Below are 16,567 nucleotides of genomic sequence, written 5' to 3' on the forward strand. Positions count from 1 at the left end.
TTGTTTTGCAGAACAACGTGAAACACGTGGTTAAAACTAACAACGTTAGAATTAAGATTCTCGTAGTAGAATTTGTTACACCTGATAAATGGAGAAACTTCTTCCCGGGTATTCCCAACCGTGTTCCCGTAGTAAGAATGCGGGCCGAAAGTCCTATTCCCTTCTAATTGACTATAAAACTCAAAACGCACGGAACAACTGTTAAACAAACTACGCTATGCACCCATGAGGGGCAAACTCCTACGTGCAAGTATTGTAATCAGACAGCGCACCATGGACAACCTTGCGAGGAAGATGCGGAAGAGAATGTAATGCACCACTACCAAATCATTACCTTTCAATTATGTGATCAACTCTCCGAAAGCTTGCGCAGGGCCTGCTAAGGAAATTTCATTTACTACGACCGAGACTAAACCACAAACGTTTGCTAAGCCAAAGACTGTGAATCGGGCAGTAACAAATACGAAACCTACTGCCATTACCAGCAGTGAAGTAGCAATGATTGCGCCTAGTACCTCCGAACCAACAACCAGCATCACCAATAAAGGAAAGATTGCCGATGAAGACAGATTCACAATAGCAAACCGTAAGAATAAGAAATAGATGACGACATGGACGTGAACGTGCGGCAAACAATGTAACTAAGGCTTTACCGCTAGGGAAAAGGATACTAACACTTAGTCTGCAAAACTCGATAGACAGATTTGAGTCTAATTATTTAATTTTTACATATTGTAAAAGTTAATGGCGGTGCGAGGTTTCAGCCATTCTTTATTTCGAACATATCAAAAGAGCAACCTCTTTTATTTGGAATGTATCAAAAGGGTTCGGTTATTTCCTATCTTTTCATATGTAACAAATAAGATGAACGGATGCCTTTTAGCTGAATACTGACTGGCCGAATGCTGATTGGCGGAACGCCATTTAGCCAATTGAGTGATTAGACCGAATGCTATTCTTTTTAACTGAATAACCGTAATAGCGAAATCCATAGATATGTACTAAATAATAGCGAATCTGATTGTGGTCATAAATTGAATACTGGTTATTTATTTTTGTATTTACAATATTAGCTATCCAATGTTCTGTGAATATTTTCCTTCTTTTTAATATGAGCTGTTATTTCTATATACTACTGTAATACGTGTCTACTTGAAAATTGTGCAATTGGTAAAATAGAGCTCGATAACGTCTGATTTTAGTAAGAGAAACAGATGTATTGATAGACGTCATATCAGCAAAACTGTGAATATGGTTTTCTCGAATATTTTTGCTGAATACACTAAATCTCTACTTGAAAAACTTTAGAATGTAAAGCTCATTCTATTTGGATGTCCCCTAAAAATACTTTTAATATCTTTTCAAATATGGATACTATATTTTGAAATTCTTCGACGAAGTTCTTCTAATCGTCAAAATACATAACTTTCATCAAGACATGTTTTTTTATTATTTTAAGTATTTTTTCGCAATATGCTGAAAATAATCTCTCAACAGTATTTAAAATTCTCGGTCTTATACGACAATACCGATTTTACTAAGTTATAATGGCCCTGCCGCTCTTATAATTCCAAATTTGTACAAACTAACTAACCAAACTTCTCCGTTTGGATCTCCAGAAAAATTAAAAATGCTGAAAAAAAATCTAAGACAGTTCAGGACCACTTCAACAGGCATAAATTTGAAAGTTTATCCAAAATCGGCCCATTTTTCAAAAAATCAAAAGTCGCCACCAGTAGGAAGCATTTTAGCAAACTCACTCCGAAGAAGAAAGTGGTCCCAATACCCTAACCTTTCATTTAAGAAGTGAGCCCGATGACTTTTTTAACATGATGTTATTTTGGGACACCCTAATCTCGATACCACAATCACCATGACAAGCATTAGAGTAACAGTTTCTTTTGTTCTTGAAGCAAAAAAACACAAAATAAAAATAACCGGTTTTGTCGTTCACTTTGCGCTGGCTCGGGCAGAAGCAGAAAGCACGCGTAGTATCGTGACCGTTGTCGTTGGTGGTTGAAAATAGTATTTTTTCTAACATTTTGTCATCAATTTGTTCAACCCGAATAAGATAATAAATTGTTAAGAGTCGCCGACATACATTTTTCTCGTAATTGATTTTTTGAACTTTCTCGACCTGTTGAAGCATTGGGATTCTACCTGCGATCATGGTAGATATGCCTAGAAAACGCAACTCAGCTAGCAACTTCCTACGATTCCCCGCTCAATATTATGAGTTTTCACTACCCTTGTATAAAAATATGCAAATGTCAGAAAAACTTTAAACATTCTGATTACACAAAACTTCTAAGTACGTAATATTTTTTGTCATCCCAAAGAGGGTGAATCATCCTACACGGATCCTGGATCCTACATAGACAGTGGTAGAAGCAGCTACTGAAAACACCAATGATGATAACAATACAACGGAAATACTGCGAAGGGTCCATCCCCCTTCTAGTCGTAAGTGCATCTATCCATTAAACTGCAAGCGGATTAAGCCCCATATAAAGCTATCAAAAAGTTCAACCTCCATCGTCACCAGACCGTGTCATGATGTGCCAGCGCTTTTATTCTAATCTCGAAATCCTCAATTGCATTTTTTGCACCGTGAATTCCCATTTTGAGTTAAAAGGGATATTTGCTATAAAACATAAACCAAACCCCTCCGATGTTAGGTTTACTGAGCGAAAAACTGCACGTGAAATAAATGCATTCGTTTGTTCGCTCTCGCTGAAGTACTTCGTGAATGATTTTTCTCAATGTACATTGTAGGTACGTACACACAATTACGAGGGATGGTCCCCCATGTGCATATTCCGACAACAAGTTTCAGCATGGCAAGTGTCCATTTTCACGTAATACATTCGTATAATTAAGAGTGAAAATGGGGGAAATGTCGCCACCGTCGTCGTCGCGGTGGGGTCAGGTTTCCGCGCAGTCTGGTTGTTGTAATTTATGGACCAATTGCATCCCTCTGTCTGGATGAAATAACAAGGAGTTGTAGCGGGCGATCGACCCAAAAGCGGGTAGCCGTGTAGCTTCCCGGAAAGAGTTTGTTGGATCGTCGGTCGTGTGGCATCAAGTTCTAAAGTTTTATTTGAATATTTCAAAATCTGTTAGTTTCAGTTAAGATTTTTTTGCCAAATGGAATAATTATTGGAAAATATATCAAGAAAAGTTCAGAAACCAATTCAAAGTATTTTCAAAGATGCATTGAGAAAATTGTGTAAAAGCATAGGCCAACGTTGTGGTGAGAATACCTCTAAATCGCCCATTCGTTTATTTTTCACTCATTTCAAAATAAACTAATTTTTTACCACCTGGCGTAAACCACCCCCTTAAACCAGAATAGCACACAACCGACAGTGCGGAAACTCATCTGTCGGATACCACAGGGTTGGGTAATTCGAATTTGCCTATCCATTTTCTGTACATACTGAGAGGGGAAACTGTTCCAGACGGTTTCCCATCCAACCAATAGGGAGTGAATTTTCCAAATATGTAATTGTGTTCTGCAGGACAACCACAAGTCCAACACGTCCCTTGTACTGCTAAATTGGAATCGATTATCTCACATCTTTTCGTTGTGGAGCTGTAAAACAATCTAACGTGAAATCATTAATTTACCTGAGAACTGTGACCATTCCGATTTCGAGCAATTGTGTTCTTACTGTAAACACTGTACTATCCACTATCAATGATAAAAATTACTTGTATTTTGAAGTACACTTGTTTTCCTTTCGGATAACACCTCGTCGAACTAGAACTTATGTAAATGCAGTATCGCCACTGACATGAAACTAAATCACTAGAACTACTCCATTCCCGATGCTTTTCAGCGGCACCATTCAAAACATGAAATCAACTTACGGAGGCACCGAGAAACTGGTTTGGCACGCGTCTCACTTTACCAGTTGTAATTAGATGTTTATAGCAACGAGCGACGTTTCCATGCTGGCTGGCTGGCTGGACCGGACGGGGAACAATCTCTTACTGAAAACTCAAGCAGAGCGCAGTAGGCGCACTACCAGTAGAATTATGCCGTAGCATTGCATGTTCCAATGTTAAATAGAACAGTTCTACGTGCCGCCGGTCGGTGACAGCGTCGCCAACTGTGGGTCGAAAACGTTGTATCGTGCCGTTCAATCGTTTCGAGCTATCGTTAGTTTGTATAATTAATTTTTTTATTGTTCACGTTAGTTTTAGGATCATATCAGTTTTGTCACATTTGTGACTATTTAGGAGAGTTGAATCTATTCCATCTGTTGTTTTACAAAACAATCTGTACCATTTTTATAGATTTTGCGCACACTTTAAACCTACCCTTTGATAGTTTAATATAAAATTGTAGCCAATATTAACTACAAGCGGTATACAATCTTTGTGTGTAAGGACATAGTGCCACAAACCTTTGATGTGTTAAGTAAGTGAATTCGGTTCAGGGGCGTATCCAGGAATTTCGATTTTGAAATGAACACTGTACAATAGTTAGTACGTAACAACCTTATTAATTGAAACCAGTGAAAATTGCGGTTTGAAGTGATTTTGTGTTTCAAACTAATTTAAAATAGAAACAAATTTAAAATTTCTCAATTAGTTGGAAATTTTTGCCCGAACCCCAGGAACCACCCTATCGATCTACCCCTGATTCGATTCTAGTGCACGCAGAAATTCAAAACTATTTTTCCTTGAAAACTGTGGGGTCAAGAAACACGAAAAGCCATATTTCATGAAGATAGATGCTTCCCTCGTAGTGCTAGAAGCTGCTCAATTTTTATTCTCCAATGCTCAATACAATTCTGCTAGAATATTTGCAATAGTCTACTTACGTGGAAAACGTAACCAAAGACACTTTAAATCGATAAGTTTTATCAGTTTTCAATAATATTGAACAATAACGAAGATAGATGAAAAAATCATTTTACGTCGTCAAAGTAAACTGTCCCTGGCAGCACTGCTTCATTGGAATCCAATCAGAATAATTGCAATAACTTCAGTTCTAGAGCTGATTCTTGTAACTGTTACTACTCAAATGAAAGGCAATAGTCACATTTATTAGCCTTACTTGTTTTTGTGAGCAAATCTTGCCTTAATCAAAAGTTATAGTTTCCTAATTAATTCAACAAACGATAAATCTATCATAAATTCTCGGCAGCCGGCTGTCCAGAACAATGAACGCATGATAATACTTCTGAGAGTTATGTATTATGTAACTATTTACCCCATCCTACTAACAAAAACTCCTACCCGTGACAAACATGGAGATACAAATGGTATCCGCTAGAGTGGGACATGGTTAAATGAAAAAAATAATATTTGGCTCCGAGTAACTTTTTGAGTTCCATTTAGCTCCCAGAACAACTCTGCAAATTTTCTGCTCGATCGGAGAAACTATATTTTTGCGCCCGCGGTTTAAAGTTTACATGGGATTTCACATGGGGAAATCGTCTTTTTCAAATTAATTCTTCCAAGAGTCGTCCGTTACCTCCTAAAAATAAATAGATGTCTGATTTTTATAGGAAATTTTTCAAGGAAACAAAGTCTAGAAAACTGCAAAATGATCTGATACTCGTGGAAAAGTTTTTAAGCAAACACCGATTGATGCCCTGAAGATTGATTTCACTTTTCATAGCATCACTGTTTCTGACGGTCTAATTATATATAAAATTTTTTAACTTTCTCTTATTATGTACAGAAGAAGCCTCAATTTATCCCTCAAAACCTTGCAAAGTGGCCAAATAGTGTAGATAAACGATTTAGACACATTAAGAGAGGATCAAAACAAAATTGCGCACAACTGGACAGCCAACCAATCGTCAGAGCATCAATCGGTCTCTGCTCAATAACTTTTTTCCCAAGCGTCAGATCACTTTGTAGTTTTCGAGACTTTGTTTCTTCGTTAAATTTCCTTTATTTTTAGGAAGTAACAGACGACTCCTGGAGGAATTATTTTGTAAAAGTTAATTTTCTCATAAAAAATCCCATGTAAACTTTAAACAGTGGGCGCAAAAATATATTTTCCCCGATCGAGCTAAGAATTTACACAGTTGTACTAGGACCCAAATGGTACCTAAAAAGCTGGAATCTAATTTTTGTCCCACCCTAGTATACACGGTCTCCATAACAACGTTTGTTACACTAACATTCCTTTCCTTCCCCGATGCTTGTAAGGACGTGTCCGGTGCCGTTATTGGCTGTTCAAAGTATAGAAGTCTCGAAACGTGCACATTGAGAATGGATAGATACCCCCGTTCGTTGATTCTCTGTGCGATTTCGCATGTTCTGGTCAATTACGGAGTGGCAACTACGAATTGTACAGTCAACATGCTCATACTCAAATTAATAGCTTTAAAACAACTAAACACACGAATCGAAAATATTGCAGACTAGTACTAGTTTTGAAGATTTTTTCGATGCCTGGAGCAATGGAAGAATATTGAAAAATGTGTGCGCTGACAATGTTAATTTTTGTACACAGCAAATTAAAGAATGATAGTTCTTTTAGCTTTGAACTATCATACAAAACCAGTCACAAATTTTTATCTTGTGTCCATTGTTTGAATAACAAAGGAGCCCGTTTCATTTATTTTTACCTCAGTGATCTATCACGGAAGACCAAGCATTCGTGGTGTGCGTCCTAATGCAGATAAATTTACATTTGATTATATGTAAAAATGTGAGTTGCTCGGCTTTTCCTAGGTCATTCTGTCCGAGTTTTAAATCAAAAGAGTCACAATATTTATTTTTACATATAATAACATCCCAAGTAGCAATTTTTGTTTCAGTAACTATTTCATAACCTGCTGGTAACAAAAAATAGGTGCTGTTGCAACTGACATCTAACTTCCTGCGCGACCCAAAAAGCGCAGTTTTAGGCCGATTTTCAACATAATTATGATTGAGCAGAACTGTAAAAACTAGTTCCCGTTTCGCTGCAATAACGATTTGAGAATAGCAAAATGAAATCATATTGTTGTCAATATGTTGAATGTAGATCGCAACAAGATTACTTAATGATACCTTTTTGTCGTTCACCTGGTCTGTCAATCGCAACTGAAAAGTAACATATTTTCATGCAACTAGTTAAGATTATGTTACCAGTGGAAATGAAAATGAAGAACAAGTCAAAATACATGTTGATTATTTAAATATGAACAGTTAGCGAATGAAGAAAGCATATCAAAAATTGCCAAAGAAGCATCAAATTTTACTGCGCATCAGAGTCTATCGAGTGATATTTTATTCCACTTCTTATTATTTCACGCGCTCTTGGTGAAACCATATTATAAATAGTATTTAAAAACAATTTTTCAAGGGGAAAACCGAATCATATTATAAATCCAATGTTATTCAATAAAACACAAAATAACCATAAATCAGGAACATAACTGTCTTTAACGGTAGACTTTTATAAATGTTCGCGAGCCGGTTGAGGTTTTATTTCCAATGCAATAGAAAATGAATCATAAGCAATATGGTTTTCAAGCCATACAGGGCCAAATTTAGGATGTGATTTTGGTGAATACGAAACAATGCGCTTTTCGAACAAATTTATATCAATGAGCAAATATTTTTATTTGTAAACAACTATTATTCCAGCATACGTTTTGTCTTCATCGAACAATTTTCAGTTTACATGCAAATATACCTTTCCTTAATATGACCCTGTACTACACTATTTTTGCTGAAAACGATCTAGTCGTATTCATGTCATATGCACGTATCAGGCACATGTCATCGTTATACCTTGAATCTCAAACTCACACGTATTTATGAAAGGCATTCGCAACACTGAATTGACCAATTCATAACTTAAGTTCAGCCAAATAATAATTAAGTTGTATTTTCGTTTGCATTACGTTGCGAAAATTCACTGATGACACTTCATGCGCTATACTTCATATTATACAGGCGTCGAACTGTACGGTGGCGCCAACTATAACATGTTCGGTGTATCGGAAAAATGTAAACATGTGACATGTATGATTTCAACGAAATCTTTCTGTTGCCGCAGTAGTAGCATTAATATCAATAGTTGAACTATTGGGTTATACTCCTATGCGAAGCACAGGGAAATATTATTACAAGACAATAAAAATAAACTATTTCCACTATAATAGGAGCTATTTTAAACCAACGGCAAATCAAATGTATTTATACTTGCGAATGGATGGATTGGAATAACGACTCAATGATTATAGGAACTGAAATTGGCAATATTTTTTTCCTTAGCAATACATTTATCGATAAAGGGTGCTTTCAACGTTTTATTTTTATTTTGGATTATTTGACGACTGAGTTGACATGTGATCAATCGACATTGCTCTTTTTCAATATGATTCATCTTCGAACTTGGTTTCAATAAATCGTTGTGTTATTTATTCACCCTACTATATGCCACCCCTTGTATATTACACCTTATTGATACTGTGTATACCTTCATATAGAAGTACCTTGTGCTTCCCGCGCTTTATTAGTTGTATCTCTTCTTACCCTTACAAACAAAACGAACACGAAAATTAAAGTTGTTATTGGAAAGTATTCGAAGTGATTTTATTTTTTCTCGGTCCCCTCAAATTCTCTCGGTGGTCACAACACGTTGTACGGCAATATTTGAAAAAAAAGCAGCTCTCTCTACATAGTTTTTGAAGAAAAAGACAAAATTTATAGGGTGCCACGGAGTTTCTAGGATATCTTCAGGCCACTCATCATACCGACAACAGCGTTTTGTTTGTTTTTCATACCCATTTAACCAAAAATTAGCCTTGTCTAAAAAGTAATTGTTTAATGTAAAATATCAAAATTCGAGAACGTAGTTCAAGCGTAGATTTTTCTTCATGAAGGCTGCAATAAAAAAAATAAGGATACTACACCAATTCATTTGGTAAATAATCTCAATTGTAAATTAAATGCAACAAAATACCCATTATACCGCCTCACGAATTGGAAAAAATGTTTTAGTGGAACATTTTTAAATACTGTTTGTTGGAAAAAGCCTACTCAAGTCTGCGAATGTCGAGTGGGTCTAAAAATGCAGGAATTTGATCTACATGGTTTGTTGACGGTCCCTTGCCGGGTGGCGTTATCAAGAAATTTTTGCATTCATAGACAAAATGTCATTCAGCAAAACAATTACAAAAAAAATATTTTCAAAATTGACATATCATGGAGTAGTATTTTCAGACGCTTCACATATTAAACAAGGAATTTGCTAAATAGTATAACTCCTAAGATCACGTTATTTTGTTTTCGGAAGGTACTCTAAGTAAATGATTTGTTTCAAATCCATACTACTAATACCACCCATCTTGTTCTTAGTTCCAAAATTATTTTCTAATGTATTAATTATATAATCTGTGTGGAAAGGATTTAATCGTTTCGTTTAAATTCAGCAATAACATACATGCTGTTTGTTTATATTTTTCCAAAACACCGAACATATTATAGTTGGCGCCACCGTACAATTCAATGCCTCTATAATGTCAAGTGCAATCAAAAATACAACTTATTTTTCGTTTTGCAAAGCATTAGTTGTGAATTTGTTGATACAATGTTGCGAAAGCATTTTATTAATACATGTGAGTTTGTGCTGAAAGGCGAAATGATGGTATGTGACGGATACATACGTATAACACGAATATGAGTTTGTAAACTGAAACGTTTTCAGTGAGAATTTTGGTGTTGGACAAATGTGCAATTGTCAAAATATATATCACAAAATTAAAATCGTAACTAAATTTCAACAAACTCTGCAGCATCAGCAATCAGTTCGGAACATTAATGAACATGTTATAGCTGGCAACATAAATGACTGTTTGGTGACAAAAGATGTTATTAAATAACCTTGATGTAATCTATGTTCAACCAGTGCAACAAAAATAACTTTATTGTTTTCTCGTTGCAACATAGTTCGGACTTAGACGATTAAAACTAGTTGCGATTTGCTACTTGGGATGTAAAATCTTTTTATCAGACAGAAATAGATGTCGCTACCTTGTATACGTCAAATGTAATTTTCGTTTTTCTCTAAGAGTGTAGATTTTCGGAAGTCACCTTTACGCAATTCGACCATATCACTTATCCAGTGTTGATAAAGATCAACATAGTGGAATCCAAATTTTTCAAATGGTGTTCTTTCGATGACAGTGCGAGTAGACCGACCCTTTTATTCTTACTTGACCCTGCAGTATAAAAAACAATACTATAGTTCCATTATATGGGGAAATTTTTGAACATATCAAGGACAGATTAGTACGAGTCATGCACATTACGGACAGCTTGCTCAGAAACCGCCGAGCAAAGTGCATCTATAGCAAAAAATTCCAAAACGCGATCCCCAACACAATTGCCTAAACAATAAACGGTTGCCATATTTGTGGCTACTGTTAAGGTAATAATGACAACCGAAAAAGTTGCATCTAGTACCTCAAAATCACCAACCAGTACGATCGATGAGGAAGCTTTTACCAGGAACGGAGTTTGCGGGACCCTGATAGCGAACGTCAAGGTAGAGATCACGATTATGGCACGAAAGTATACAAGCGCGAGAGAGAAATGCACGGCTCTCAAAACGCAGTAGGAGAGAAATGAAATATTCGCGCGCCGCATTAAAAGGTCTTCACGAGCAACTGTAAGTCGCGCGATCTTTAGCCAACAACTTGTGCCGTATTTTATAAACAAATTCAAAAACATAAATTTGGAAATTTAAGAATTCAATAGTTTAATAATAAAAATACCAAAGTATCTCGAATGTATAAATATGGGTGAACACGATCATTTCACCATCACTCACTTCCAACAAATAGAAGAAAAGAGATCCTGTCATCATAGCTCTTGTTTCCCGTTTGCGGAGAAGATTTGCTATTTATTTCCCATTTGTAAATTTTTGAAATTTATCCGATTCCTGTCGATCATTTGTTGTTAGCTATGATTGGTCAATTTTCCAGTTCCGTTTAGCTGTTAGAATTGCCATCATACAATTTAAATGCCATCGAGTAGTCTTATCAACCTCGTGGCTATTTTTCTGACATTACCCTTTTCTGACATTCTCTTTCGGATGCAGAGCAGCATTGCAATCGTTCAATGCGAATGCTGATCGGAGGCCAATTTTTGATGGCGTTAACTCTCTGCCTTCAATCGTGTAAGACAATGTTTGAGCATAAAAAAGCACAAATGTCATCTGTAGCAACAAAGCGAAATTGAAACTAGATGAGCTTTCTACAATTATTTACAGGGCTTGAATTGTGAAACCTCAAATGAACGAGAAGTATGAATTCACGCTGCTGTGGACGCATGCCTTATGTCATCTAAATGAGAGACATGGGCATCGGAGGGGAGAATATTCTGATGCCTGAAGAGTATCTCTCTTGGTTCAGATATTGGCCGTGCTGTCAGTGTGTAAAGCACGTTAATCGTTAAACAATACACGGGTCAACAATATGACGAATAGTTCCCCATTATCCAACTGCATGAAAATGATGGGCAGTGCTTCACACCGTGCTACCAGTCGCGAAGCGAGGGCATAACATCAATTTACATGGTTTAATTTTGTGAAAAAATTGGAAACATCTTTTAGTAACTCATTACTAACTATGCAAGAAAATGTTAGAAAATTGGTGATTAAGATTAAATGTACGAATGAAAGGAGTACATTAGGAAAATCATCTTTGCCAAAATTATTTATGCTGAGTTGTGTTACTTCACAGATATCTGCAACCTGAAATACATTTACCTCGTTGTTGCTTCGTAAAGAGCAGTCTTCAGCTGGTATATATCTTCATGAACTACTGAGCTAATAAAGAAGCTCACTTAGTATGATCCGCTTCGGATTTAGAAAGAGACATACATACGGGCGTAATGGCCAAAGAGCGTGAAGCTCCCATTATCATATATTTTGCTCCTTTTTCCAGCACTGTTTATGTATAGATACCTTAGGTTCATTCATATATGTAAACTTTGTTAGCTCTGGCGACGGAAGGTGAAAGCCCTACAGCACATCCAATGACCCATTTCAAGAACGCCACGTACATTCAAAGATCGCCATCATATACAATAAGCGCTGCATGAATACAGTACGTGCATTGAATACTACAAGATGACGACAAGAATGAACTCATGGTGAATGGAGTTCATGTTTGACAACTCTCGGTGGTTTGTTTACTTCGTCAGTTGCGTAAGTGCGAGTGCAACGGGTGCTCATCTTTTACATTCGAACTCACGTAACTCCCATGTAAACAAACCACCGAATATTGTCAAACGTAATTTCGTGGGGTTGGTGTAAAACCTAATTGGTAACTTGTTTTCTATTCAGTCTTAATTCAGAGAGGTATTGTTCCTACTGTGAAATTTTTCATTTTATGGAAATAATCGCACGTAGTACCGTGAAGGAACTGCATAACTTCATTCAATATACAAGATGACTAAAATAAATATGGACCAACAGGTCTGTGCCACAAAAGAAGAAGATGACTAAAGAAGGTGCTTTGTATTGATTTGACAAAAAAAAACATCGAATGCTCTGCGACGTATTACAATGTTGTACAACAACATAAGCAGCTGTGTTAAGTGAATCGCAATAATTTCCAGGAAATTAATTTTTTAACTTTCCGAATCTCAGGAATCTGAAAACCGCCAAGAAATAGAAGGTCTAGACAGGACGTCGACAATGAAAACGTCAAAAATAAAATCCTCGTGTGTATGGGCAATGATCTGACGGAAATTTGCCTACACGATTTAACACCGCTCACGGATTATATTGAAAGATTCATGTCGAAGTATGAAAAAGTGGAATCCGTCACAAATGGCACTTTAAAAACTTTTTCCCTGGTATTCTCGACGGTGTTCGAGTGGTGGGAATGCGGCTAATCCAAGTTATACCTTCTTACTTGATTTCTATAGCAGATCATCCCAAGGTGTTAACCACATTCAAACAACCCTATGCACATACCCTAGACAATCGTCCACGTACCAGTTCTGTAAGCAGTCGTTACACTACAGTAAACCATGCGCCAAAAAATAAAGAAAATGCATTAACTACAACCAAAATTAACAAAACAACCTTAGACATCTCCTGATACGCCACAGACTGCCAGCCAAAAAACAAATGCCGGACAAATAATGTATTCCCAAAGCAATAGCTAACATACCTAAGGAAATAATAAACAAAAAACAAGACGGCTATACCAGGAATCAGGAATCAGTAGCGTCTGGCTCAAATGGCACGTTCCCCATGTTGATCGGAGATTTGTGCCTTGCCAAGAATCGTCTTTTCATCATTTTCCTGATGGGAAGGATTGGGGAAGTGGTAAGGTTAGGGGTAAGGAAAACAACGACACAGAACAATTAAAACAGAGCATTCTGCACCCCCGGAGTGATTCTGAACGATCTGCAGGTGCTACAACAGCAGGAATAAAACTTCCAACCCCCGGAGGGATTTAGAACCTCTACTCAAACAGTGAGCGGATATATCAACACCCCGAGGGGATATTGAGATAACATCTAACAGCGAAAATCAAAGCTGCTCTAGCGTCGACGCCGTTAACGCAAACATGATCACGAGAGGAAACATACGAAACGATCAACAAGCAGCAGGGAGTAAACCAGACCATCGCTCACAACCGAGAGAGAAAATTAACACAAGGAGCGAAAACCAGTGCGTCCAGGATAGACGACAGCAATAATATTCGGTTTTTTATCTTTCATGAATTGTAAATTGAATCGTATCTTTGAAATGCATATTCTTTTAAAAATGCGAATGACCCTTGAGGTTAAAGCTTAAATAAATAAAAATAATAAGATGGTCTGGTACTGGTTAGTTGTTATACCATTCTCGTAACGAGGGTTTTAGCAGTAGCCGTAATTCATGTCCAAACCACCACCGAAGCTGGATTGTGTAATCTAGACACATTTATACGGTTAGAAGTACCTTTTGACAGAAGCTGGTGATCATGTTGAGGATTGTGGGAATGCTCGTCTGAGAAAAATTTCTCATCGACAAACAAAACCGTGTGATAGCATCGCCTGTCAAACTCCTTCAGTAACATAAGGGATTCTCGTTACCGATTGTTTTTCATTCTTTCATTTATTTAGAATTTGTGGGAACGTAACCCGAAATTCTCGTAGAAAACAGGTTCGTACTGACTTTCAATGATTTTGCCAGTTTTGTATTGAGCACCTGGAATTTCTTTTTATCCTTTAACGAAATGTTATTTTATTCCAAGAGATGCTGGCAGCTCTTTCTCTGAACGTGCCACCAAATTTTCAAACTCATTATACTGTATCATAAACAGTTTAAGTTTTAAATATTTTCGTAATACATACCGATTGATTTTCTTGAGTATAAAACTCAATTGGCGTACTCCGCAGTACTCTTGGCTTCATTGTAGCACTAAACGTAAATCGATTCAAGTGAAACTTTCTGCATTTTTTAATGATACACCAAGATCTCAATAGACTCAAATATGCTCATCAAGATAATTGTGAAATTTGAGCACTATATTAATAAAATGTTAATCTTCCACAGGGCGCTGTACTTGTTGGATAACTCGTTTGCTAGCATGCAATAAAAAGGTTTTGAGGGAAATCATCATAACATTGCAAAACATTGTTCTCCGAAAAAAAAACTGCTAGAAACTCGACACACATTTCGTAACCAGATTCAACTGCTACTGATTAAAGGTACCAAAAATCACCTTCAAATGATTCATTCGATTGGCCTTATCTAAGAGATACCTTCTGCTTACTGATTGTTCAACGGAAGTCAATTGTCTTATGCTGTCAACTCATTATTTGGTGATAAACTGATAGTTCTTATCAATACGCGTTTCGCCTTATAAACCGTTCAATTTCAATTCTAATAATCATACATTAATCAATAGCCAACTGAACCACTTACTTCCCAACCGTGAACTTTTTTCCAAAAAGTGCCCAAACTCACCACAATGAAGTGTACCATTGCGCTCGCCCTGATCGTCCTGCTGGGAGCCGCCTGCTGTGATCCAATTTCGATCAGTGACAACAACGTCGGAGACATCGTCTCGGTGGGAGTCAATGTCCAGGCGGACATTCACACCGAAATCGAAACCAACATCGTTAACATTTTGCTAGCATTGTTGACACACGTCGAAAAGCTGGAATTGGATGGACTGCCTGCCCTTCCGGAAGAGAAAGCTCCGGAATTGGAACAGTTGAAGGAGAAACCGCACCTGTTGAAGGCTATTCGTAACGTGAAGGAGCTTATTTCGCAGCCCGGTCTGAGTAAGGGACAGAAGGAACAGATTCTCACCAAGGAGGCTGAACGGTGGGCGAAGCTGCTGACGGATAGCAGGTTGTGAGTGGGTTGAAGTACTGGAGGAATGTTTCGATCGTTGTTTGTACCTGATTGAATAAAATTGAAGTTTGTTCTGAAAAACTACGTGTTTTAAAATCGTGCTTCTGTGCAAATTTAGGAAAGAGTGCGGTCTTCGATAAAAATAATTACCATCAATTACAATTAGTGACATAGTTGATTAGTTTCAAAATACACTTTCAATCATGCTTTCAAACCTCGTACGAGGGAATTGTTTGCGTTTCAGTCAGGCATCGTAATTCTCACTAACTCACACGAGAAGAGGGTTAATCAATGTCCACCTATTACGGATAAGATTATGCGCACAATTCTTCGTCTTCACAAATAGCTTGAGAATATTTTCTTCGTTATATACAACACTAGTTTATATCAACAAAGCGTCAAAAGCCTAACCTTTCATTTCTTCAATTTTTTTTTTGTTAAATTAAAAGTATGACAGATAGAGCTTAGATATCTTCAGCAGACTTTTCTGCAGTTTGTCTTTCTACACTGAAGGTATCTAGAATGAATACAAGGTGTTAATTTTTATGATCTTGATAAAATTGGAACCACCCAAAACTAAATAAGTGGAGTATAAACTTTGGTAAAATAAAATAAATAGTAGTTGAAAGAGAACCAGGTCGTCAGCACGATGTTGGTTCGGAGATAAAAATGAACACGGTAAGAGGTTGTCGAAGAGTTCATATTTCTTGGACAGGCATTGTCTCTCTCACTCACGCGAGAATATGCTTATCCGATGTCCAACTTTTCCGAGATAAGATGAGTCGCAAAATTCTCCGTCTACACAAATAGCGAAATCATTTTCCGGATAAAATTTATTTTATTTTATCCTTCTTACCGGAGAAGGTGATAATATTTTAATTTCGTGGAAATCAATAAAAGCGTCAAAATATACATTCAATTTCAAAAAGAGGCGACAATGAAGTCCGATAAACTTGTTTTTTCGTGTGAATAGTGACAGCAAGGCAGCGAGCGCAAAAAGGATACCGTGATATACTCATTCGCTCATTCTCCTGCGGTTTTATTTATACGGAGAAATAACACGTTGTATTTATCCGGATAAGTTGTGTGAGTCCCAATAACTTTTAGTGTGAAAATGTGAGTTTTTATTGCCGCAGTAGCAAATCACCTGGACGCATTTACTCATATGAGCGATAAATGCTATGCCTGATCTTGGAAGACTAGTGACATATGACAGCGAAGATAGCCGTGAGATAA

At 37.0% G+C, this 16,567-nt stretch overlaps 1 protein-coding gene across 2 annotated transcripts in view; it reads right to left on the minus strand.

The window, feature by feature from the left end:
- LOC131682042 (beta-1,4-glucuronyltransferase 1) overlaps nt 1-16,567 on the minus strand; it is a 130,589-nt gene that overhangs the window by 72,430 nt on the left and 41,592 nt on the right. The window contains exon 1 of one of the 2 annotated variants that reach the window (XM_058963213.1): nt 3,631-3,809. The exons of the other annotated variant lie outside the window; for it this stretch is intronic. The gene's annotated coding sequence lies outside the window, so the exon portion shown is untranslated. Of the gene's footprint in view, nt 1-3,630; nt 3,810-16,567 lie in introns of those variants that run through there. 2 annotated transcript variants of the gene reach the window in all.

Source organism: Topomyia yanbarensis, chromosome 2 (genome assembly GCF_030247195.1).
Source record: "Topomyia yanbarensis strain Yona2022 chromosome 2, ASM3024719v1, whole genome shotgun sequence".
NCBI classification, from domain to species: Eukaryota; Metazoa; Arthropoda; class Insecta; order Diptera; family Culicidae; genus Topomyia; species Topomyia yanbarensis.